General features: G+C 37.0%; 1 protein-coding gene across 6 annotated transcripts in view; it reads right to left on the reverse strand.

Moving 5' to 3' along the window:
- Positions 1-24314, reverse strand: part of ESRRG (estrogen related receptor gamma) — a 584537-nt gene that overhangs the window by 543071 nt on the left and 17152 nt on the right. The window contains exon 1 of one of the 6 annotated variants that reach the window (XM_044674414.1): positions 1954-2015. The exons of the other annotated variants lie outside the window; for them this stretch is intronic. The gene's annotated coding sequence lies outside the window, so the exon portion shown is untranslated. Of the gene's footprint in view, positions 1-1953; positions 2016-24314 lie in introns of those variants that run through there. 6 annotated transcript variants of the gene reach the window in all.

The raw sequence follows: 24314 nt of genomic DNA on the forward strand, positions 1-24314 counted from the left end.
ACAATATAAAATCATTATCCTCTACCTGCAAAGTTTTTAGTCTTCTCACCTGGTATTAATGATATTTAATAGTAAATACTATTGGCTGACCTTCAATTAACTGAAATGCTCCATTGGGCAAAGCATATCATTAACTCTTTCTTAACCCTAAAGAAACTAGTCATATTTTCCAGAAGTCCTAGAAGGAGTCATGTGGCATTCTACTTTTATTAAAAGGTCACTCTGTCTCATCTTGGAGTTTTCATCTTGCATAGATTTATCATTACACTTACACATTTGATCCTAAAGACAGAAGCAATGATGTTACCTTTGACTCTATCCCAGGACTCCCCAAAAAGCACATAGAAAGCTTCTTAGTCATGTTTCTGAAAATAAACACCAGTGTTCCATCTGTAGATTATGCCAATGTAAGCACAATACAGGAACAATACAGCTAAGTGATCTGTGATCAATGTGAGACAGGGAAAATACAAAACACCAGAATCCACAGAAAATCCAGAAACTTCATTTTAGATTCGACTTCCTTCACTTAAATTTTTTGGGGTGAGTGCAGTTAAGATATGAAGATGAATGTGACTTGACCTTCACTTTTTGGCTTTCACCCTCTAAGGAAATTATAGCAGCAGAAACAGCCAAATGAGAGCCAAAGGTGGTGAAAGAAATAAGGTAAGGTACTTGGTCAATGAACAGCAATAATATAGTCATTTAAAGGAAACTGAGTCTGATTGATAAGCCAGGAATCTCACAAGAGTCTTTGTGCCCTTCCTGGAACATAGACCTTTGGTGTTTTGCCCTAGACTCTTGTGGGATATAAACCTGAACCCCCTCCTGCCCAGATCAGCTTCCAGATGGCCAGGATTCTCTCCATGGTCATTCCAATGTGGCCCTCACTAACATTCTAGACTTCTTGGACCCTTACCTTTCTTCCCTGCTAGTTCCTAACCCTCACTTATACCTCTGTCCTTTCTTCAGGGCTAATGAGTGGAGTTGGAGAAAGGCACAGAAACAGAATGACTTACCCACTATAGATCCATACATGCTCTACTCAACAACCCTTTTTACCAATCTCTTATTGATTTCCTGGTGTGCTCACCATGACAGCAATTCCAAACCTTCTCCACTTTCCTAAAGTCTTGCATTTTAACCACATCAATTGCATGTTCCTCACCCTCTTGTTTTCCAAATAAGAGAACAGGCATACTCCTAGAGATGAGTTTGCCCTGGGAGGCACAACAAGCTGAGTACAAACCTAAAATCCTACTTCATTTTTGAAAGCACAGGATCTCAGTGTTTCCTATTTTCTCACAAGCATTTTCTTTTAAAATTAGGTCTGAAGGGGAATGGTACTTCCTGCCGAAAAGCACCAGCAGAAATAGATACCAAAACAATTTGCAAATGCTCATATATTAAGACCACTGACAGGTACTACTTAAGTTGTTGGGAAATTATTCATGCACATGTGTATACCTTTTGTGTACACACACACACATACACACACATAGTTTTAGTAAGTACTCATTAAGCTATCTGAGGTATTAAAACTAATCACTGCAGTTTTCGTTTAATGTTATCCTCAGCATAAAGAGAAATGAGCCCATTGTCATTTATTTCAAAATCATTCTTTATAAAAAATAGCTAATCTCCAGAAGCACACCTGGTTTATTGAAGTGAATACAAAGATGCAGCATATAGCCTTAATGTGCTCAGCTGGGAAAATATATTTTTTTAAATGAGCATTTGTTAGGGCTTTATTTGCAAATGCAAAACTATCCAAGACATTCTTTGTGCTTGTAGGGGTTTTTCATTTCAAAAACCACATTAATATAGGAGGATTCACATCAAGGACTAAAAGTAGCAAGGAAAAATTAACCCATGACAGATTGGAGGAAGAAGAGAAAAAGCGAAGCTATCAGATCAGAGAAAGTTCTACACCCAAGAAACACTGAAACAAACCTGAAGGAAGCTTGAGAAGGCTGGGAAAACAGAATCTCTTTCTAATACAACCCCTGTCCAAGACAACCGTCTTATGGTGCAAACACAAAACATAAGAATCTTGCAATTTGACCTAGGTGATGAGTGGCAGAGGAGGGGGCCAACCGGGTTAAATATTAGAAAGTGGTAAAGGATCACCAATTAACTCTTCATGGGAAGCTCCCACTGATAAATAAGCAAGAACCCAAAGTATTCCCTAGTCCATGGAGATGGCTGGATTACCATTTAAAGGCACAAGGTTTCTCCAGTTGCTGAAAATGGGTACTTGGATGGCTTTCACAGGAAGGCCACGTGAAAAGTGCCTGTGGCACTTGGCCATGTTGGCCAGCTGTATTCTAGATATGATGACAGGTGTAATTTTTTTTTCCATTTGATCAGGGAATGTAATATATCTTCAAAACAAAGTTTATCTCAACTGAATGGGAACAGGCATATAAAAGGGATCCATCCAACTATGAAAAAACTGCAAGCCATACCCACACCTCTCTGTTCCCTTCAGATGTCAACTGCCCCATGTTTCTCTCAAAAGACTTCATCCTCATAAAAGTCTCTTTCTAGCCAGTAGGTTTCTTTCTATGTTGTTTTCCTTCATTTAAAAGTAAAACCAAAATCTCTGGAAAGTAGATTTCATTCTCAACTAGAGGTTTAAAAAAATGACACAATGACACAATGCCAAAATGACACAATGAACACACAATTTAACAAATAGAGATAAGAACTAATGGTTGCCTATTTGGAGTTCCATTGACCTTCTTAAGACATGGATTCTATTTACTACATTGGAAGACATAAATGGAACCTATTAAGTCCTGCCTCAAATGGATTAATGTATTGTCCCAAAAGAAAGAAATTCATCCTCAAAAGTATCAGAAACCTTTTTGCTAGCTCCTTTACAAACCACCATCTAAAAGCAGGGTGTCTCCTCTCTGCCTGTATTCCAAAAAAGATACTACAATATAACAATATCTTTTTACAACTTCAAATCTCTATGTATCTTTGTAATCTCAAAATGGCCTGCATGATACTTTGTTGATGATAGACAATCAGTCAAATATTTTTGAGTGAATTAATGAATTAAATAAAAAACATTTATTGAGGATCTACTCTGCACTGAAGGAGAAGGCCAAGATAAAAATTCTATTTAATTCAGTAAATGATTATTAAGTATCTGTTAGGTCCAGAGCATCATTCTAGATGAAACACAGTGCTTAGATGAGGCACTGTCCCTAAATCTTACTGGTAAATAGGAAAGGGGAGATGGAAATGGGGAAAAATTACAAATACACAATTAAGTATATTCCAAAATAATAATACAAACTAAGTTACACAAAGTCAATGGAAGAAAAGTTTATTACCTGCTTAGGAAAGGACCTCTGCCTTCAAGGAATTCATATTCTAATGGAAGAGATGAGACATGTGAACGAACTCTAATACAACTTAGATCTTGATAACTGAATTAGTAAGAAATATACAAAATTTTATGAGATTTCAAAGGAAGAACAATTGCTTCCAAACTATGATACGAAGGAAGACATCAAAGAGGAGGTAATATCTGGGCTGGGCATTGATAAGATAGATAGGATATGGGTATAAATGGAATAGTGACTATTCCAGGTACAAGAAACAGGGCAGGAGCAGATGGCATTGAAGAGGGCAGCACTGGACTACTTGTATAAGAGTCCATAGAATGTTAATATAAAAAGAATCATTTTAAAAAGAGATAGAGTAATAGCAAGGTAGCAACTTTTCTCAGCACTATGTCTATCTAAACTATCAAACAAGATGATAATGATTTCCTATAACAATAACAATTGATGTTTGCAAAGTATTTTATATTATTTCATGTAAATATTTATTCATATACATAGTATCAGATCACACATCACAGGGTTCCCCTTAAAGGTTAGAAAACCTTAAAGCTCTTTTGGTTTTTCAAAGCCATAGTTCTGTTTGGGCGGAATATATAATGAGAGAAGAGAAGCGAGGGATAAAGCTGGAGAAGAAGACAGAGGCCAGAGAATAGAGATCTTTGAATGTCAGACTGAAGGGCTTTATTTTAAGAAATACTATTTGCTTGTTTTGAGCAAAGGAGTGCCTGGATCATAACTATTCTTTAGTCAGATTAATCTGCTGGGTCCCCCACAAATTAGCCATCTGACACAATGGTTAGGTCAATGGGATTCTCCCTTTAGGCTAGTGTGTTTTTGGAAGACAGATGATCCACAGAATCAAGCCTCAGATCTTTTAGTAACAACTTTCTGAAGAAAGAAGAGGAGATACTGGCGTTGTATTGTATATAGCAGGTTATTTACCTCTTTCCTGGAGGTGATTAAGTATAATTATCTATAGAGAGGAAAAGTAAATAGTGACTGGTGCGTCTGTCTTTCTAATAAGAAGATCTGGGGGCTAATAAAGAAGCACACTCAGTGAGCAAAGCTCATGTTCTTCCAGCTGGCCAGGGCTCTTTACAAAATTGTAAGGTCCATGGCTTTTGACTGAGCTCCACCCGTGTCACGCTCTGTATCAGAACTGGCTACAACCCAGAGAGACTAGCCAGTGTTCTTCATGACAACTTGACAGAAGTTCTGGCAGCCAGGGGGAAGAAGCTAGAAGAAACGGAAATGGACTCAAAGGAGAGACAAATAAACAAAGAGCTAATCCTTCTGTGCTGTCTGACCTGCTTCAACCATTTTAGAACATTTGGAAGGGAACTTAGCTCTTCCAAACTTGTGGCATTAGCTATTGTAGGCATATAAGGGAAACACAGCAAGACACAGTGGTAGAAAAGTGCCATAATTTTAGATTGGAAGAGGTATATTAGTACATCACTCTAACAGAATCAACTCTAAAGCAGCTTGGCTTACAAAGAGAATGTCTGACATGGAGAGAAGATCTGAGTTCAAATTAAGCCTTTCTAAGTGTGTGACTATGGATACATTACTTAAACTCCCTCATCCTCAGTTCTGAAGAAATTGGGAATGCAATACCAGTAGCATTTATCTAACAAGACTGTTGTGAGGATCAAATGATATAATGTATATAAAATTAAAATTCCTTGCAAATATTAGCTTCCATCATTATGAATACAATCCATTCCAAGGTAGATGTCTCGAATGCCATTTAAGGGAATTTGGCTTTGAAAAACCAAAAGAGCTTTAAGGTTTTCTAACCTTTAAGGGGAATCCTGTGACGTGTAATCTGATACTATGTATATGAATAAATATTTACATGAAATAATATAAAATATTTTGCAAACATCAATTTTTATTGTTATAGGAAATCATTATCATCTTGTTTGATAGTTTGGATAGACATAGCGTTGAGAAAAGTTGCTACCTTGCTATTACTCTATCTCTTTTTAAAATTATTCTTTTTATATTAACATTCTATGGACTCTTATACAAGTAGTTAAAAATATTCACATTTTGTAGTTGAATGAAAGATATTCAGAAGTAATATTCTTATCTTCTTTACTGAAAGGCCCCTCAGTAAAGCTCTAATTGCAGGCAGAATAAGATCATATATGCTATTCTGTTTCCACATGATTTTGATTTCTTCTAGGATAATTTCATTTAACTTGGAGTTTATGAGCATTTGTTATGATGAAATCTATTAGAACTACTATTATTGAGTTTTTGTGGATTAATGTTATATGTTCAGGTGATTCTGAACCAGACTTTGGTCTGTGATAATGAATCTGGTTCTAGTACAGTTTATTGGTTGAGTTATTGAGGATCTTTTAAGATTTATATATGTGGTATGAGGATTTGTCATGTCAGTACACAAAAGAGAACAAGCTTCTTGTGCCTTGAGAAGTATTTAGTGAGTGTTAAACTGATGGGCTGTATAGTTTCTACCATTTTTCCTTGTGCAATCCACATTGATCACTAAGGCTGGGTCCCTTAAAGATAAGTCTCCTATAATTTCTGCTAGAACAAAGTGCTACTTTCCATCTTAACTCATTTCCATCAACAAATCACCATGACTTACCAGTTTGTTCAGTGCCCCAATTCTGACATACCGTTGTATGAGTTCATGTACGTGTCATCTTTTCATTCCATTCTTGGACCTTAGTCATTCAACAGGCTTCATCAACTGCTTTGGGTTGCATTTGACAAATCAAATGGAAAATACTAATTATCATCCTTTGTAATTTCTCTATGAAGTAATGTACGCTTGTTTCAAAAAGATTTCTGTAGATTTCTCTAATTTGTTTATTGTGTGCTTTGAGGATGACTATCAATATTCTCCCTCCTTGTCATTATTATTACTAACAACACTAACACAGCAATAACAATAAAGAGGTAGTAGGGCATATGGGCAGACAGTCAGCCTGGAAGTAAGAAAGACTTGGGGGTTTTGAACATAGTAGAAGGTTAATAACATTTTTTTCCATTTATTTTCTCTTTTAGGAGACTCTAAATTGCAAAGCAAGGCCAACCTGGTAGAAAGAATTTCCTCATCAGAAGATATATAGATATAAAATATATCATATTACATAAATATACTGAGTGTGGATGTTCACATCAGTGAAATCACAGGTCTCTCTCCCATCCCCACCCTCCCAAAAAAGGGAGGCACTAGAATATTTGATCCAAGAATAAGATAGAATCTTGGGCAACAAAGGTTAATATCAGGACTCTTTGGCCCGGGGAAACTACTAAATCAGTTAAGATCAGAGCATGAGTTAGCCATGAAAAATTCTCTGTGAAATATAGCTGTACCCTAAGAAGCCAAATCATTTCCTCCCTTATGGTAGAAGTTGTCTATACATTGACAACTTTACCATCTTGAGTCTTGGGTCATTCAGGACCAACCAAAATTGTAATGGCAGAGGGGCCAGACAGTAAGGAATACCTCCTTACTCTGTCAGCAGTTAGGGAATCAAAGTATCTCTTTCTATTTAAAATAAACTCTAGAAAATGTTAGGTATTATGAATCTATTGGGGGAAATATTATCTGAATGTAACTATGTCCTATGTGGAAGTCAGAAGGCATGATATAGTTAAAGAATGACCTCCTGATGGGAAGAAATAGGGTCTTGAGGTTTTAAGGGTCAGCAGAGCAAGGCTCCAGCTGGTTGAGAGCCAATACTAAGAATTTGACTTCTTATAACAAGAGCGGATTTTGATTCCTCACTGATTACAGCCTTTTTCTACAACTCTACTCAGTAGGCTTTCTCAAATATACTGACTTTATTAAAAGCTCAGACCAATTGGTAAGAACAGTAGATTTGGGGATTACTGCTCTAAGGTGAGAGACTCTGAGCTGGTAGCCAAGCCAAAGTAAGGGAAGGGTTTTGAAAAAGCCCTTGGTAGAATATTTTAAGAACTCCAACTCCAAGGAGGAAAGAGAAACTATTAAGAGAAATGTGTATGAAGATGGGGGGGGGGAAGGGCACAGAAAATGCAATCATGGGAAGAAAATTTTGTGGAGGATTTCCCTCCCTTCCTCATCTCATATTCAGGCTCCAAGAAGCAAGGACTAGCCAGAAAGCTAAAGTCAGCAGTTATATGTCCTCAGGTAGTTCTATAGACAAGACAGGAAAAAGAGTGGGCAATGAGGAGAAGAGTAGGCCCTTTTGATAATGCTCTACTTGAGCTAGGAGGGTTTCCCCTTTGGGTATTATCCGGAAGAAAGCTCCAGGCAAGCTTAGGTTGATTCATCACTTGTCACATCTAGAAGGAGAATCAGCTAATGATTACATTGGCTGATTCTCTGCTCATGTTCAGGTTCACATGCACCTCCTAATTAAGGGAAACTTCTGGTGACAAAAGGCCAAAAGAAAGCCAACAACCCACTTTTGCTGTCACAGCAACATCTAAATTGTTTTCCATCTATTAGGGCCTGAAATTAAAGGTTTAATAAATATTAGTAAACATACCGGTCATCCTTTGCTTTTATTCCTGAAGCACCTCTCTAGGTTTGTTTGTTTTTTTCTCTGCCAAAGAATAAATGAGGAATTCTAGGTATCCTAGGTATAGAAGAACTGTGTGATGGTCTATGCTTTGCCATTAACTATATGACCCTACCATTTCACTGAATCTCTTTGGATCTAAGCCCATTATCTGTAAAAAGGGAAGAGCAATCCTTTACCCAGAGCAGCTAAAGTGCCTCTTTGTGAATGAATAGAATGCAGAGCCTGACTCATCTTCCCAAATTCAAATCTGGTCTCAGACACTTATTAGTTGTGTGACCATGGACAAGTCACTTAACCCTGTTTGTCTCAGTTCCTCATCTGTAAAATGAATTGGAGAAGGGATGGCCAACCATTCCAGTGTCTTTGACAAGAAAATCCCAAATGAGGTCACAAAGATTCACACAAATAAAACAACTGAACAACAATAAACCTTCCTCCTACTTGTCTCGCCAGCTTCCTATGGAGAAAAAAAAAATTGATGTAAAATAAAAGTACATTGCAAAAATTCATAATTTGCTATGAGAATAATTGGAGACAAAGTAAATGATTAAATATTTTGATTCACAATAAGCCTTACATCTTTTTATATCTTAAAAAATTTTAATAGGCTAAGAATTTTTTTGCTAAGAAATCAGTTAACAAAATTTGTAATATGTTCTTTAATTATTTATCATAAAACTATACTTATCATATTTGGTAGCAAGCATATATTTGATGAATTTTCTATTTTTCTAAGGATAGGCTTAATTAGAGCCCTTAAGTTTTCCAAAGAATTTCAAAGAGTTGAATTCAGTCTACTGAAACATGTTTGTCATCATCTCTTGATTCCAAAATTCCTTAACTTTCCATGACATGATATGGAACAAGGATATATTGTAGTATTCATCTCCATTTGGAAACTTCTAATTCTAGAACAATTTTACTTCCCACTATGTCCACATATTTTCAGAATTTACCATTCCCTGATGGGAATAAGACTTCTAGACCCACTGGAAGTAAAAAAAAATCCCTCAAGTATTTTTGGAGGGTGAATGTTTTACAGTCATCTAAAGATGCCCAGATCTTACAGGATCACTTCAACTTCTGACAAGAGTTTGAACATAACCTTTGATGGAAAAATTCAATTTAATCCATTCTTCAGTACTCCAGTCTTTGCATTGCCTTATCCATTAACAAGTATTTTTTCTTCATAGCAATAGTTAACAGTTTGTGTATTTATTACTCATCTAGATCCTTTCACTTCAAGAAACCTATACCACATTGTAGAGGAATCAAAACTAACCCCTACAGCTGCCAGATTCCTCTGATGTTTGTTGATGTCTATTTTCTATAGATTAGACTATTTTATATCTATTTAGCAGTTCTTTGTTTTTCTATTTAACTAAACTTCTCCTTAAATTTTGGCATAGTTAAACTGTTTCACTATGATCCTGAATGATCCTGAAAGGCATAACTTGACCATACAAAGAGTTCCTGAAATATCTCTAGCAGTCATTTTTTTTTTAAGAATGGCAGCTTTCAAATGCGTTCTTGGAGTAATATGTATTCTTCAAAACCACAGAAAAAAAGAGTAATGAAACACATAGATAAGGCATGAAATGTAGTATCCAATGGACAGAAAACTAACTAAAGCTGGGGAAATCAGCTCAATCCAGTGTTACCAGGTCAAGGTCAGATATTCTGAGTCAGGCTAGAAGTACACCTATATGTCCACTGCTGTCACAAAATAAAACCATATAAAAATAATTGCTTGTCCCAACTAATTGACACATCACTACAGGTCTTTATGACTCTAACCTACCTGCATGCTATCCATTACCCTATGCTTCTTCTGGACTACAAAATGGAAATATATAATCCATTTTTTACCAACACTGGTTTTAAAGAAAACATGGAAAAAATCACATAGCCCAAAAAGAAAGAATTGCTATTAAATACGTAGAAAATTTATCATCATAGATTATAAGAGAGGATCCTGGAACATTCCCAGCATTGAGCTTTACTGAAGGAAAATGCCCCACAACTGCTCACAGATATACTTGGGAACATTCAAACAAATACTGACACAAGTTTCAGTTACTATAAAACATTTTTTTTAAAAGTACTAAAGAAATTCAAGTCTATTTTACTACTAGTCACTTGCACTTTATCTGAAAAGTCATTCCAAAGGGCAGGTAGGTGGCTCAATGGATAGAGTGCCAGGCCTGGAGTTGGGAGGCTATGAGTTCAAATCTGGCTAGATCCTGGGCAAGTCACTAAATCCCAGTTGCCTAATCCTTGCCACTCTTCTGCCTCAAAACCAATACTTGTATTGATTCAAAGACAGAAGATAAAGAATTTTTAAGAAGTCATTCTAGCTAAAATCTTCAATTAATATAGCTGTAATAAAAATCTATTTATACAAAGTTCCACCATGGAAACACAGCACATATATACAAATGCATTTGTGTATACACATGTGTACATATAGGTATATATTTTATATACATGTATACATTGTATATACATATATGCATACAATACATATAAACATGTTCATCTATATAAATAGATTGTGTTGTATATGTGATCTCCACATTATCTTACTTCTCTAAAAAACACTCATTGACTCGTGGGTTTCAGAGACTCACAGTTAAATCTATTTATAAGAAAATGTCTTCCATTTTCTCCAGCCAATTCTACCATAAGTTTCTCACCAGCCTTTTCAACTGTTCCATGCTCTGTCTGTCAACATCTGACAAAGCACTTCTGGAAAGAGATAAAGTTTCTTTTTCTTTGGATATGGAAAGAGAACTGTTGGAAAACAGGTTGACTAAGATAACTGACAATGGACCATTCTTTAAATGGTTTTGGAAACAAGTGACCTAGGGCAATCTTTTAAAGAATCTATTCTGTCTGCCAGCTATTCTCTATAGGAATAACCACATTTCACCATGGCTCATATTCTCAGTGAAATTAACTCCGCTTCATGAAGATTATGGTACTTCTGAAGAAAAAAAATCTGCCAGCTGGTATGTGAAGATAGAGAAAATTCTTTCTGCTGTCTTTCCATATTACTTCTTCCTTGGTCAAATCAAACTAAGTATCTATGGTAACTAATAATGCTTTCAGAAAATCTTCATTTTTTTTCCTACAATCAAAAGATCATAAAAGTGCTCAACCAATTGTTCATTTACTAAAATATACAAGAATTCATCCACAAAAATGTTTTTCTGTGTTCTAAAATATTTTCTTTAATATAAAACATGACTCAGAGAGTATCAGATAGACTGTTCATCTTGTTTCTGAATACCATTGTTTCTGTTTTAAACCAAATCCAATCCCAGAATCCCTTGGATGTTTCAAAAGTAGCAGTAGGCTTGAGTGTGGAAATTGGTTATTATTGCAAAATGATAGAGTATAACAATGAAGCGGTTGGCACCTTTCCCTGACCCCCAAGGAAAGGGATTTAGAAACGACATGGTGGGTCTCAACAGAACACAGGCTCTTGTGTGGAGTATCGTTTTACTAGGAAGGCTTGGCCTCTTCCTCAGCAGCTGTGAAGTTGTCAGCCGAGGCATTCTTTACAAAACCGGGTAGCTGTTTGGTGCTGACATGTTCACTTCTGAGCTCTGTAAGAGAAAACCTCCCTGGAATGTTGAGCTAGGCAAAGAAAGCAGATGCCTGGAAAGAAAGAGCCCATCGCATATCAGGTGCTTAGAAACCTTCTGGAAACTCCATCACGGAAACACAACACAGTCTTTTCCTCCCTGACTAGCTCTTTTCCTCACCATTTAGGGAGAACTAAATGGTTTCCTGAGAACTCCCTTGAAGGCTTTCCACTACCTGTGTGACTGGGCTAGAAATGTTCCAAAAGGACCAGACTTTATATTTCTCATTAGGAAGAATATTGGACTTAGAGTCAAAGATATGAAAGAGTTAAAAATCTTAGCTCTGATGGCTCTTTGTGACCTGCACAAAGTTGATCCATTAAGTAAAAACCCCTGGGGCAATTTTTTTAGAAGACAGGGATTAGAGTTGCGTAGGATGGGTTGGCATGTATAGGTTTAATGTACAACAATGTGAAACCATCGGAGGGCAACTCCTGGATCAATAAGATCATAGATCCATGAGTAAGTATTAATCAAGTTACTTAATCATTTCAGTCGTTAGTCTATAAATAGGAGGATTGGACACAGTGATCTGGTCCCTACCAGTTCTAAATCTGATGAAAAGCACACCTGAATTTGAGCCATGGAGGTGCTTCTCAACTCACTATGTGATGACAATAAATCACTTTGGTTCTTGGAGGCTGTCTCCACACTTATAAAATGGGGATACCAGTTCTTACAGTATCTACCTCAAAGGTGGTTGTAAGAAAAGCACTCTATAAATTGCCTCACAAATGATTCTGAGAAAAGCACTCAGAAAACTGCCAATAGCTATGTAAACAATGGACTAGGTTATTGCCTCTCTTTCTATAAGTAATATTTAGGGTACATAATGGCCACAAAATCTATCTACCTTATAGATCGAGGCTCCTTTGGGGTTTTACAAAGACAATGGTGAAGTGAGATTTCAGATCAAGAAAATGATTGAACGTGAATTCAAGGACCTACAATCTCTTCTTGATGCTTATTCAATTTCTTTAGGGTCTTTCTCAAAAAGAAGGGACCAAGCAAAGGCTTTGGGAATCTTTTTAGACTCTGTAGTCAAAAAACAACACACTGTAATTCTTGACTAAAGAGACAAAGGCTCAGGTTCTCCAGGACCAGTTATGAAAGTGGTTACATCCTTAGCTTCCTAGGACCAGATCCTGCTGTAACAGAGACTATTTAGACAGTAATGACCTGAACAAAGCTAAATGTATGGCTACTGTAGTTATCATGAGGGTGCTTGGCAATAAAATATCATGCCTTAGCAAATGAAGAAACATGGGAGGGTGCAGAAAGGTCAGGTAAAAGAGCAGAAAAGAAATCAATGTCGAAAGAGGTCATTTTATGAGCTTCAGAGGGAGCTATAGTCATTGATTATAATATCACTGCAACAACACAGGCCTCTCTGAGATCTGAAATTACATTTCCAGCTTAAATTTATAGAATACATCGCAGACCTTGGTAGAGTCTGTAGCTGGATGCTTGCCATATAAGGGGTGCCTTAGGTTGTCAGGGTTTGAGGAAAGTTAGCATTAAAAAAGATGGTGATACCTTGACTGAGCTAATACTACAAAGCTCACTTGGTTAGCCTGGATGATTCCAAGGAGGTTTAGGTGTTGGGTTCAATTTTCACAGGGGTCAATTAAATATATAAACACATACAAACACAGAGACCCAAAGCAAAAAAAAAATACAACACAACACACACACACACACACACACACACACACATACACACACTTTTCTAGGGAGACACAAGAGATACACCTCTAATCCTGGTCACTTGTTCTGCAGAGGTGAGGGACAGTAAGACAAAAGCTAGCTCAAACCAGCAGCCCTTCTCTACTACAGGAAAAATAATGAAAACACATGGCAATGGGATTGGTTTTGATGGTAGGTCAATAAAAGGGTAGTCTTCATAAGTTAAAAATTGCACAACAGTATCATCAAAGAGGGCAATATTTATCATATTATATATTATATACATTTTTTTGTTTTCCTCTCCTTTCTCTCTATAGACCTCAACGTATTTATGTTCTATTTTGTCCCGTCTTGACAAAGTTGTAAAAAACATCAGATCACAAAAATTATATTTGGCTTGTAAATTTTGCATTACTTCTACCCACATTTATCAATGTCACCCCCTCTGCTTCCTAGACATTCTCATCTTTCTACAGCTCCTTATTCTATAACTTAATAGCCATAGGCCTCTGCCTTTGGGCAATTCATTCAGCTTTGATCCAACCCAGACTCATATGCAAAAAAAGGAACAGAAATGGAAGAAGTGTATTAAACATAGTCTTAATTTATTAAGCATACTACCTCATTTCTTTGGGAGATTAGTTACATGGGCCAAGGTTTATTTCCAAGGGTTCTCAAAAGAAGGTTCAAAGCACATAAAGTATATTAAACTGGATTATTAACCCTTGTTCTTGAAAACAAGTAAAAGAGAATATTAATATATCATCATATAGGAGGACCTTAATAAATATTCCTGTAACTGATAATCTGAAAACTTCATTTCAATGATTTCTTTAAAAATGATGGGGCAACAATGATCCTATTTAAAAATTGGTCTGGGGTTTTATTAACTTAATAACTTTCTCTTCCCTGACATTTACTAGACACATTTTAAAGAACTGGTTGCCACTCTATCAAACCAAACTAAGTTACTTCTCCCCTCTCCATGTACTTACAGGTGTGGAGGATAAACTAATTAAGAAGTGCCTTCTCTGTTTTCAATCTTGAAGTAGAAGAACAAATTTTAGTGGTTTAAGGAGATTGGGTCAGAGTTTTTAATTCTAGTGTGATTCTGGCACCATGAGATACAAGAACCATTTCCTTTCCAGGTCTTCGACTGAGAGACTGACTGAAGAGCTCAAGGTCATCAAGAGACGAGGCTGGAATAAGGACTTGGGACAAAAGTGTTTTGTGTAGTATTTAAAATACATTGATTTGGGTGGGAATTGTTTAGAAATTGCTATAATAAATTATTGTAGTCCTTAGTTCACGTAAACATATTACTGACATCAGTAATCTGTATTATAAATTCTGAAATGAGGAGCTTCTATCTGATACCTTTATTTTCTCAGAACTCATTCACCTTTTAAGCTCTCTCACCACTGACCTTCCATTACTCACATTGGAACTCACATTTCTTATGCCTCCTCCATTACTTCTACCAACTTACAAAGTGATTGGGGTGGGTTTGAGAATTTTAATTTATACAGAAACAAACTAACAAATCCTGCCAGATTTTGTAAATATATTTTTAAATTAAAAAACAATGCCCCCAAACAATCTCTCTGCCAGTCTATTGAAACTAATATTAAAAATTATTTAACTATCAAATGGCCATTTCTCAGTCTTCATTTTCTTTGACATCTCTGACTTAGACAACTCTGATTTATCTCTATATCTAGCAATCTTACTGTCCCTTTGGTATTCATTGTACCGAATAATCTTAGTTTTCTTTCTACCTCTCTACCCATTCTATGTTTCTTTGATTGGTTCACTTTTCTTGTTATATACCCCAAAGAGGGAGTCCCTGGCGGCTCAGTCCTTGGCCTTCTCTCTTTGAATTTTCTTTTCTTTTCTTTTTTTTTGGAAAAAAAAAAAGGATAATGTCATAGTCAGAACAGAAAGATCTGCTAACCAAAAGAGGAAAGTCCAGATTTTTATCTTATATGCTAGCAAACCCCACCTTAATTTCTTTTGAAAAAATAAAGGCAAGATAAATCTTAATGTAAATAAGGTAAAGAAAGGTAATTCAAACACATTATGTATTGCACTGTTGCTAAATGGTACAAGGGATACAAACCACATGGGATCCATTTATTTTTCCATCTTTTCCAGGACTATTATAATGTCCCCACTTCAACAACAACAAAAAAAATGGGCTCACTCTACCTTAAACATGGAATAAAAATGACAGTTCAACTGGACTGGAGAAAAGACAAACCAAAATCCACAAAACTTCTGTTTATTAAAAACAGGGAAAGGTCAGTCTTCTTCCCCCAAAGAAATGTCCAGAGCTTGTAGGAATTATTACTCTATGATAGTTTCTTTATTAAATTCAGTGTGCAGAAATAGAAAAGGTAGGGTGGGGAGAGGGGAAAGTGGAGAGGCACAAATAAGTCCTACTTTTGTCTGGTAGAGGAATGGCCACAAACTCAATGCAAAATACAAGTAATTAGCCCACTCTTTGTCATATCTTCAAATGAAAGCTTTTAGGGAATCCAAGACATTAAATCCACAATGAACTCAGAAAACACGGAATTAAATAACTGATTAATGGCATATAGAATATCATATTTGCACCTCTCCCCACCCAAGTAATATCAAACACACACACACACACACACACACACACACACACACACACACACACACACACACAAGCTGTGGGGTTTGTAACAGTTTCACTACTAACCAGAGGGCATGGAACATACATCTACTTTTTAACCCAGATCCGCCTCTAGTTAAAACCAAATGTTAGTTAATAAATTAGTTTGAGTGAATTTATAGATTGAGGGCGGCTCTAGCACTGCCTTCATTAGCAAACATTTTTCACCATGGGCAGTCATAGGGAAATCTCCAGCAGAAGTTAAGTGCTCTCCTAAAATGGATTCCCTCCCAAGCCCTGGCATGTGAATTAATTCTATTTGTATTAATATTTGGAATGTCATGCAGGATGCAGTGGTGGCTAGTTTTGCATGAAGTTCCTGTCCTCTTCTCTCTCTCTCTCTCTCTCTCTCTCTCTCTCTCTCTCTCTCTCTCTCTCTCTCTCTCTCTCTCTCTCTCTCTCTCTCTCCCTCTCTTCTCCCTTTCTCATTCCTCCCTCTCCCTCTCTCCCCTCTCTCTTCCTTCCTTCCTCTTTCTCCCTTTCTTCCTTTCCTCTCTGACTCTCTGTCTCTTGTCTTTGTCTCTGTGTCTCTGTGTCTTTGTCTCTGCCTCTTGGAGTCATTATTATTAAAATGGCTTTGTTTTCAAACGGTGGTGTACTGTGCAGCAGGTTTTCAGGACTAGGGAGGATGAAAAGCTGAGAATTTCTCCCCTGGTTTCTGCTTATTAAAGCCCTCAGCTTGACAACAGCAGGCTACATTTTAGTGTCAAAGAACAGGGAGCTGTATTCAGTTTCAGTGCAGTGAGGGGTTTGAGTAATCCTACCTCTTTACATTTCAGATCCCACCATTCACAGAAAAAGTCAATAATATCAGGCATTCAAAAATAGTCACTGAGGGGCGGATCATATATCCAGTCCTCAAATATAGGAGCATTCCAAAAATAGGAAATGCAGGTCCATGCAGGTAGGAGGAATGCCAAGGGTTAAATGATTTTTCTTTGTAATTCTCTTTTAACCAGCTCTTTATGGTCCATGGTAAAAGGAACAGGACTTAGGAGATAAATGCAATCCATTCATAGCCCAAATACCTAATTTTTGCCCATATCTATCTTCCATATTATGAAATCTTTTTATGCCTTCCAGAATCATAAAAGATTTGGTAATATAGCAATAGACTACATTTTCCAAAAGTAGAACTATTATGATACAATGGGGAGAGTGTTGAGTTTGGAGCCAGGGGATCTGGGTTCTACACCTGGCCCCGTCACTTATTTACTACTTGTGTAATCTTCAACATCATTAAAACCCAATAGGTGGGGGCAGCTGGGTAGCTCAGTGGATTGAGAGTCAGGCCTAGAGACAGGAGGTCCTAGGTTCAAATTTGGCCTCAGATACTTTCCAGCTGTGTGACTCTGGGTAAGTCACTTGACCCCCATTGCCCACCCTTACCACTCTTCCACCTATGAGCCAATACACAGAAGTTAAGGGTTTTAAAAAAAACCCAATAGGCCTCAACACCTCATGTGTAAAATGAAACTGTTGGATTAAATGGCTTCTAAGGTTCTCCCCAATTCTAAACCTATAAAAGGTAAAATTAACTAACTTGAGATTTTGTTGTTGCTTTAAAATTTCCTTTTCTCCCTTCTTATACAAATGAATGGAAAATGAAACAGCTTGGAGAAAGAACCAAAGGTATTAGTAATTCCCCTAGTGCTATCAAATAATTTCTAAATAAATGATAGAAGACTATAATACTCACCCATTTAACCACATTCTTTAATATATGATCTTCCATAATAATGAGCATGAATTTTCGGATTTGGTACTTTAGGTTTGGTATATCATTACCTTATGGTTGATGGGATTAAGAGAAACCATTGCAACCTGCAGTCTTGATTGAAAGGAAAAGGGAAAATCCACCCTATAATTTTAAATACTTCAAAAAAGCCATCATTTCATCAATGAGGGTACTTCTTCCACCCCCAAATAAATAAATAACAAAAAAAATACAGACCTTTTGTATATACTGTGGCTTTTTTTTTTTAAATCGCTACTGGGAGAAAGAGTTTGCAAATTAATTAGGCTGGTTCTCTGGCAACTAATATCAGTCTGTTACCTGAAGCCTTGCCAGTGGGACCTGCCAATGCCTCCTCTCTCCTAGCAGAGCCTCTGAGAGCCCTTGCCACGACGAGGCATCTGAGAAGCCCTTTAGTGAGGGACACTAGATTGATAAACATGTACAGGCACATCTATAAAAATGTACTGACAAGAGATGACTAAGTCCTTGGAAAAAGTAATCCAACTGACTCTAAAGAAAGCTACAGGAAATTGGCACCTTCTACTATCTCCCACTGTGAAGTAACAGTATCTGGGTTACAGATATGTTTGTAAGACCTATCTATGGCACAGATAATTGAGTTAGTGCAGCAAACTAGCTCCACACTTTGAAGTGGGGATGCTATTGGTATACTAACCTTTCTTTCACCTGATAGGGTAAGCCCACAATCCTCTCACACATGTTAACAATCTCATGACCTTTACTCCATCCTCATTATCACATCATTTATGTTAACCAACCCCAGCAGCCTTGATATAAAAAGGGCTACTTAGAAACAAGGACAGCCAGAAGTAATTTAATAAACTTACTCCTGGGGCTCAAAGCCAACCTTGGCCAGAGGGAGAAGAGTATTCGACTAAAGGAATGAAATACTCAACACTTAGCTACATTACTATATTAAAGAGAGAGACAACCTCTACAGAACAGGCTGAGTTTTTCATCAGCCCAAGAACTAGACAGAGTTTGAAGGAACTGGGGCCACTACCACTCTTCCTTCTGGATTAAAAAGAGTAGCATATATATGCTACTCTTTTTAATATATATATATACACATATAGAGAGAGTTATTATACTTTACTGTACAAGTATCTTTATGCTCATTTTATAACTAAAAAAACTGAAATAAAAAAGGTTAAATAACCTACATAATTAATAAGCCATAGAAAGGTGAAAAAAAATAATTCCACAAGCCAATTCACCCCTTAGAACGGGGATTCTTCAACTTTTTGTACCTTGGACCTCTCTGGCAGTCTAGTGAAGCCTATGGACCTCTTCTAAGAATGTTTTTTAATGTATAAAATAAATGTATAAACTATAGGCTTATAAGGGAAACTGATTATATTGATATATATACACATATATATGTATACACACATACACATATATGTGTAACAGAGGAGAATTGCTTGTCAACTCTGGGAGGGAAGAGAGAAGAAGGAAGGAGAACGAGAATTGTATAACCATGGAAAAGTTTAAAAATAAACTAATATATATATAATATATACATACACATTTATATATACATATATGCATGTTTACCTTTACCTATAGATAGGTATTTATTTTAAGTTCAAAGATACCTGGTTAAGAATCCTTGTACTAAAGCATAAAAGATAGCAAATTTTTTAGACAAAGAGAACACTGGCTTTGCAATGGGAGGATCTGGGTTCAAATCTAAGAGCTGCCAACAAAGCTACCTTGGGACAATCTCTTAGTTCCTTTAGGTCCCAGTTTCTTCATCTTCAAAGTGAGATGGTAGAACAAGATGGTCTTTCAGGTCCCTTTTAACTCTAAGTCTCAGATCTTTTTATTGTTTTAATCTACTACTTCTTAGAACAGACAGCTTTAGAGAATCCCCAAGTATACTGAGTAAAATAATTGGAGAGAATTAGTGGCTTTATGGCTCAGGATTTAGCCACAACACTGACTTTTCCCTGTTCTTCTTCCAAGTCAAGAGCCTGGACAAAAAGCCAGAAAAATGGCCAAACTCTGAGTCAGAGGTAGGTCCAGATCATTTAGCCTGAATTTGGAGTCCTCAACCATAAAATGAATGGGTTAGACTACGTGACCCCAAAAGTCCCTTCCATCTCCAAATTATCCTATGATCCTAAGGGGATCCCACCAGGTTCTGGCTATTAATACCTAGCACCAGAACTTCTCCCCAATTAGGGCTAAGTTCATTATTCATTGATAGGCATTAATTTAGTAATACCTACCATTATGCTCAGGATACAATGAGGCATTGAAGGAGATAAGAAGTTTAGGTAAGATCCTGCCATCATGGAGCCTACTCATGTAGTAGGAAGTAAGAAAATATAAAACTATATACCATGAACAATGGTATGGAATATACAGTATTATGAAATAAGACACAATTGCATTGGGGCTATAAAAAACAAAGTTCTGAAAGCTAGCTATGAAGAAAGTTACTACTGATGGTGGAGATAAGATGATGGAATAGGGAAGGTTTCATGAAGATGGAAGCATTTGAGTTAGACATTATAAAACTGGGAAGGGAAAGGAAGGAAGCCATTCCAGGCTTAAGAAACAGCATGAACAAAGGCACGGAGGGTAGAGAATACTGGCATGTTATGGAAGGGCAAAGAATAATCTCATATGGTTGGATCATTGCATATGTGAAATTGGACCATAGGAGACATTTTAGAGCAGTGGTTCCCAAACTTTTTTGGCCTACCGCCCCCTTTCCAGAAAAAATATTACTTAGTGCCCCCTGTCACATACTATCACCGCTACCTTACAGTTATTCACTGCTCCTAAATGTACCTGTGGCCATCACCACTCCCCTAGATTGCTGCAGCACCCACCAGGGGGCGGTGGCACCCACTTTGAGAATCACTGTTTTAGAGGAATGATATAACAGTTATCTACACATAAGGATTATTACTCTACTAGTATGAATGATGAATTAGAAGGGATAGAGCAGAAGCACAGAGACCTATAAGAACCCCCCATGAGAGTAGAATCAAATGAATAGAGACAGAGAGAGGGAAGAAATTTTGCAGAAATAAAACTGACAGAAATTAATAAAAGAGAATGTAAGGGATAAAGGAAAGAAAGAGATAAAGGTAGCCTCAAGTTTTCAAAAATGGGAAACTGAGAAATGATTAACACTACAAAATTAATAAATTATATTCTAGATTCTTGCCAAGTTTGGGTAAACTAGCTTATGTTTTTTTGGACTTCATTCTCTTTGACTTTCTTTAGATTGGTAACATTTGTCATTCTCCATTCTTGTGGCATTTCTCCCAGTTGCCATGATCTTTCATAGATCACTTATAGTGGCTCAGCAATCACACTAACCAGTTTTTCGCCCTACCCTGGGCCTGGTAAATTAAACTTTTCAAGGACAGCCAAGTGATCTCTTATAATATTGCAATTTATCTTTGAACCATCTCTCTATTTACCTTGAGAGCCAAAAATGAGAAAAAGGAACAGGTTTAGTGATTCAGTTTTTTTAAAAAGTGATTTGCATATCTGTTATTTCACACACAAGTCTCACAAGAGGTGAGGCTGGCATTATAGGTACTGTTATCTGTTTTAAAAATGAGAAAACTGAGGTCCAGTGAAATTAAATGACTTTCCCATGGTCACACAAAAATAAAGTTGAGAGGTAGGATTTGAACACATCTTGTAGAGGTTTAAGTCCAATTACTCTATGCTAATTCTAATCTGGGGGCAAGAAGACTTATCTTCATGAGTTCTTATTAGCTGTGTGACCTTGGTTAAATCACAACCTTATTTGCCCCAGTTCCTAAATAGTTCCCAGTTCAGTAAAATGAGTGGGAGAAAGAAATGGTAAACCACTCCAATATCTTTGCCAAGAAAGAGTTGGCTATGACTAACCAACAACTACCTCTCAGCATACCAAAGACCTTTAGAACTTGACATTTTTATCCCCTACAAAAAGACAGAGTGAGTTCAAAATTCCTACTCTATCTCTGCTGTAGTGAAGAAGGTTAATATGAAAAAATAACATTCTATCCAATTAGTTAGAGAATAAAGGAATGGGAATATCCTCTTGAGCTTTGGGAAAAGGAAGAGAATAAAAAGTTAAAGCATGATAAGGAAGAAAGAAGTCTAGAAAAGTTATTCAGAATACTTAAAACCTACTTAACAACAAAGGACAGAAATTAAAGGTGCTAAAAGAAAAAAAAATTGAGCACCACTCCTTTTATCCCTTCTTCTACCCATTTTTCCACCATTTAATAAGCATGTTTTGGGTCCCAGCACCATTTTGTAGTCTGTCAACAGCAAAGCTTTACTAACAGCTACAAAGCAATACAGATCTGGCATATAGGGTGTTATCTGTCCTTTGTAGAGTTTCTAACACATAGTAAGCACTTAAATACTTGTTAACAGACTGACTTAACTGTATATACAGTTATATATACAACTTATACATGGATCTAGGGGACCCTACTGTTCCTGGGTGAGGAATTCCTTTTACAAGACAAAAAACAAAGGAGTTTCAACTACTCCTAGGAAGATAAATAGCCTGGACTATCCATTAGGCCCCATAAATTCTACTGCTCAGAATGCTGATATATTTCTAGTGATTTGTGATGTTTTCCTTTCCAGTTTTTGAAGGCAACCAGGGTTTAATACAATATACCAGTTTGGCAAAGGTAAAAACACCTAGCTGGGACAAACTTAAAATCTCCTGTCTAGAAATGCTCAGAATACAGGAGGGCAACAAATCTAGCTAAATTCTGATTCCCATAGAAATCCCCTCTGGGAATAAGACCTTTCAATTTGGCATTTGCAAGGGAAACTCCATTTGAAAATGTGTGCTTGCAGACTCTCCCCTGAGGCTTGCTCAGAGAAATTTCACCTGTTTTTTTTTTTTCCTTGAAAGATAAGGTCTTAATGGGGCAAAACCACCCCAATGATGAACTCTACAAGAAAGCCATGTCTCCACCTCCCTACTGCATCATATGGGAATGACACCCAGGGGACCACAAACCAAGCTGGGAAGGTGGAGAAACACAGATGTAAACAGACTGCTTTTCATCTACAAATGTGATGTGAACTGGAAGCTTATCCCCTGTAATTTGCAGACAATCCTTAGGATAGTCTACGTAAGACTAGGTATTTTGAGAAGACATAGATGGAGGTAGGTCACAAGGATGAACCTTGGCAAGCATCAAAGGGAACCAAACCTTTTTCTCTTCTTAAGGAAAAGCGAATCTTCTCTAAAACAATCATCCTAGTTTTCCATGAAAGAATGAAATAATTGTAGATATTTTTCTCATAGCATGAGTGCCTGATCTATAATGGATCTGTCCCTAAATAGAGATTGCAATCCATCCATGTCTGCCCATCCCGTGTGGCTCTTGTCCACAGGTTTACCACTGTGGTCCACTTACTCCTTTGTTTTCTGATACAAATAAGGTTCTTCTTCACAGAATCATCTTCCTAGAGCAGGAAGGGACCCAGAAGCTATCTAATTCGAACCCATAATTGTACAGATGAGGAGACTGAAGCCCATAGAGGCTGGGCAACATGTCCAAGGACATAGAGGTTATAAGTATCAGAGGCAATATTAAAACTCAGTCACTGTCTCCAAAGCCTATAAGGTTTGTCTATGTTCAATTTAACTCATAAATACCCCACAAACCCTGCAGCATCTAGAAATATAAACAGAGTAAATAGAAATAGAAAAATAAAATGTTTGCTCATATTCATATTGGCAGTTGACTTCCTTTTCCTTAGTTTCCCTACCTCTCAGTCAGCACATTTCTGGTCGCAGGACCTCTTTGCAGATTGTGACCTTGACCATTGTATGGTGACCAGTACATAGTTAGGATTGAACAAAACCTTGTTGACTAACTGCTGTAGTCCCATTAGGTCTTAAGTTGGAGCTGGACCAAACAGTACACAATTCCATTACTCGTTCTCTATCCCTCTTCCTCCTCCATCCCCTTAGGGCTGTTCCCAGACAAATAGCATTTCTTAGTAACAGACTACCTTAGTTTTTGTCATCTTTATTTGGAATTCCATAAGATCAGCCTGTCAGCATGGAATAGTAGATAATAATAATAATAGCTAGCATTTGTGCAGGTTTAATAGCAAAGCCTTTGAAATATTATCTTATTTTTCCCCTACGGCAACCCAAGAGGACATTGCTTTTATTATCCATAATTTACAGTTGGGGAAACTGAGGCAGAAAGCAATTAAGTGACTTGCTCAGAGCCACAGAGTTAATAAATGTCTAAAGTAAGATTTGAACTCTGGTCTTTCTGACGCCAGGTCCAGTACTCTGTCCATTATACCACTTAGTCTTACCTAGGAGACTAGTGGTTAGGTTTTATGCCAGAAAGAGCTGCTCTTTTGCATGACCATCATTTAACCTCCCTCAGTGTCAGTAGCCTCATTTCAAAAATGGAAGTGATAACAGTGTCTACCTCAGGCAGGTTGTTGTGAAGGTCAAACAGGATAACTATGTAAAGTCTTTATGTCTATTATCATCATCATCATCATCATCATCATCATCATCATCATCATCATCATTATTATCTTCACTATTATGAGTCTAGACCTGTCATTTCTTTAATGTCAGAGATT

Source organism: Gracilinanus agilis, chromosome 4, assembly GCF_016433145.1.
Source record: "Gracilinanus agilis isolate LMUSP501 chromosome 4, AgileGrace, whole genome shotgun sequence".
NCBI classification, from domain to species: Eukaryota; Metazoa; Chordata; class Mammalia; order Didelphimorphia; family Didelphidae; genus Gracilinanus; species Gracilinanus agilis.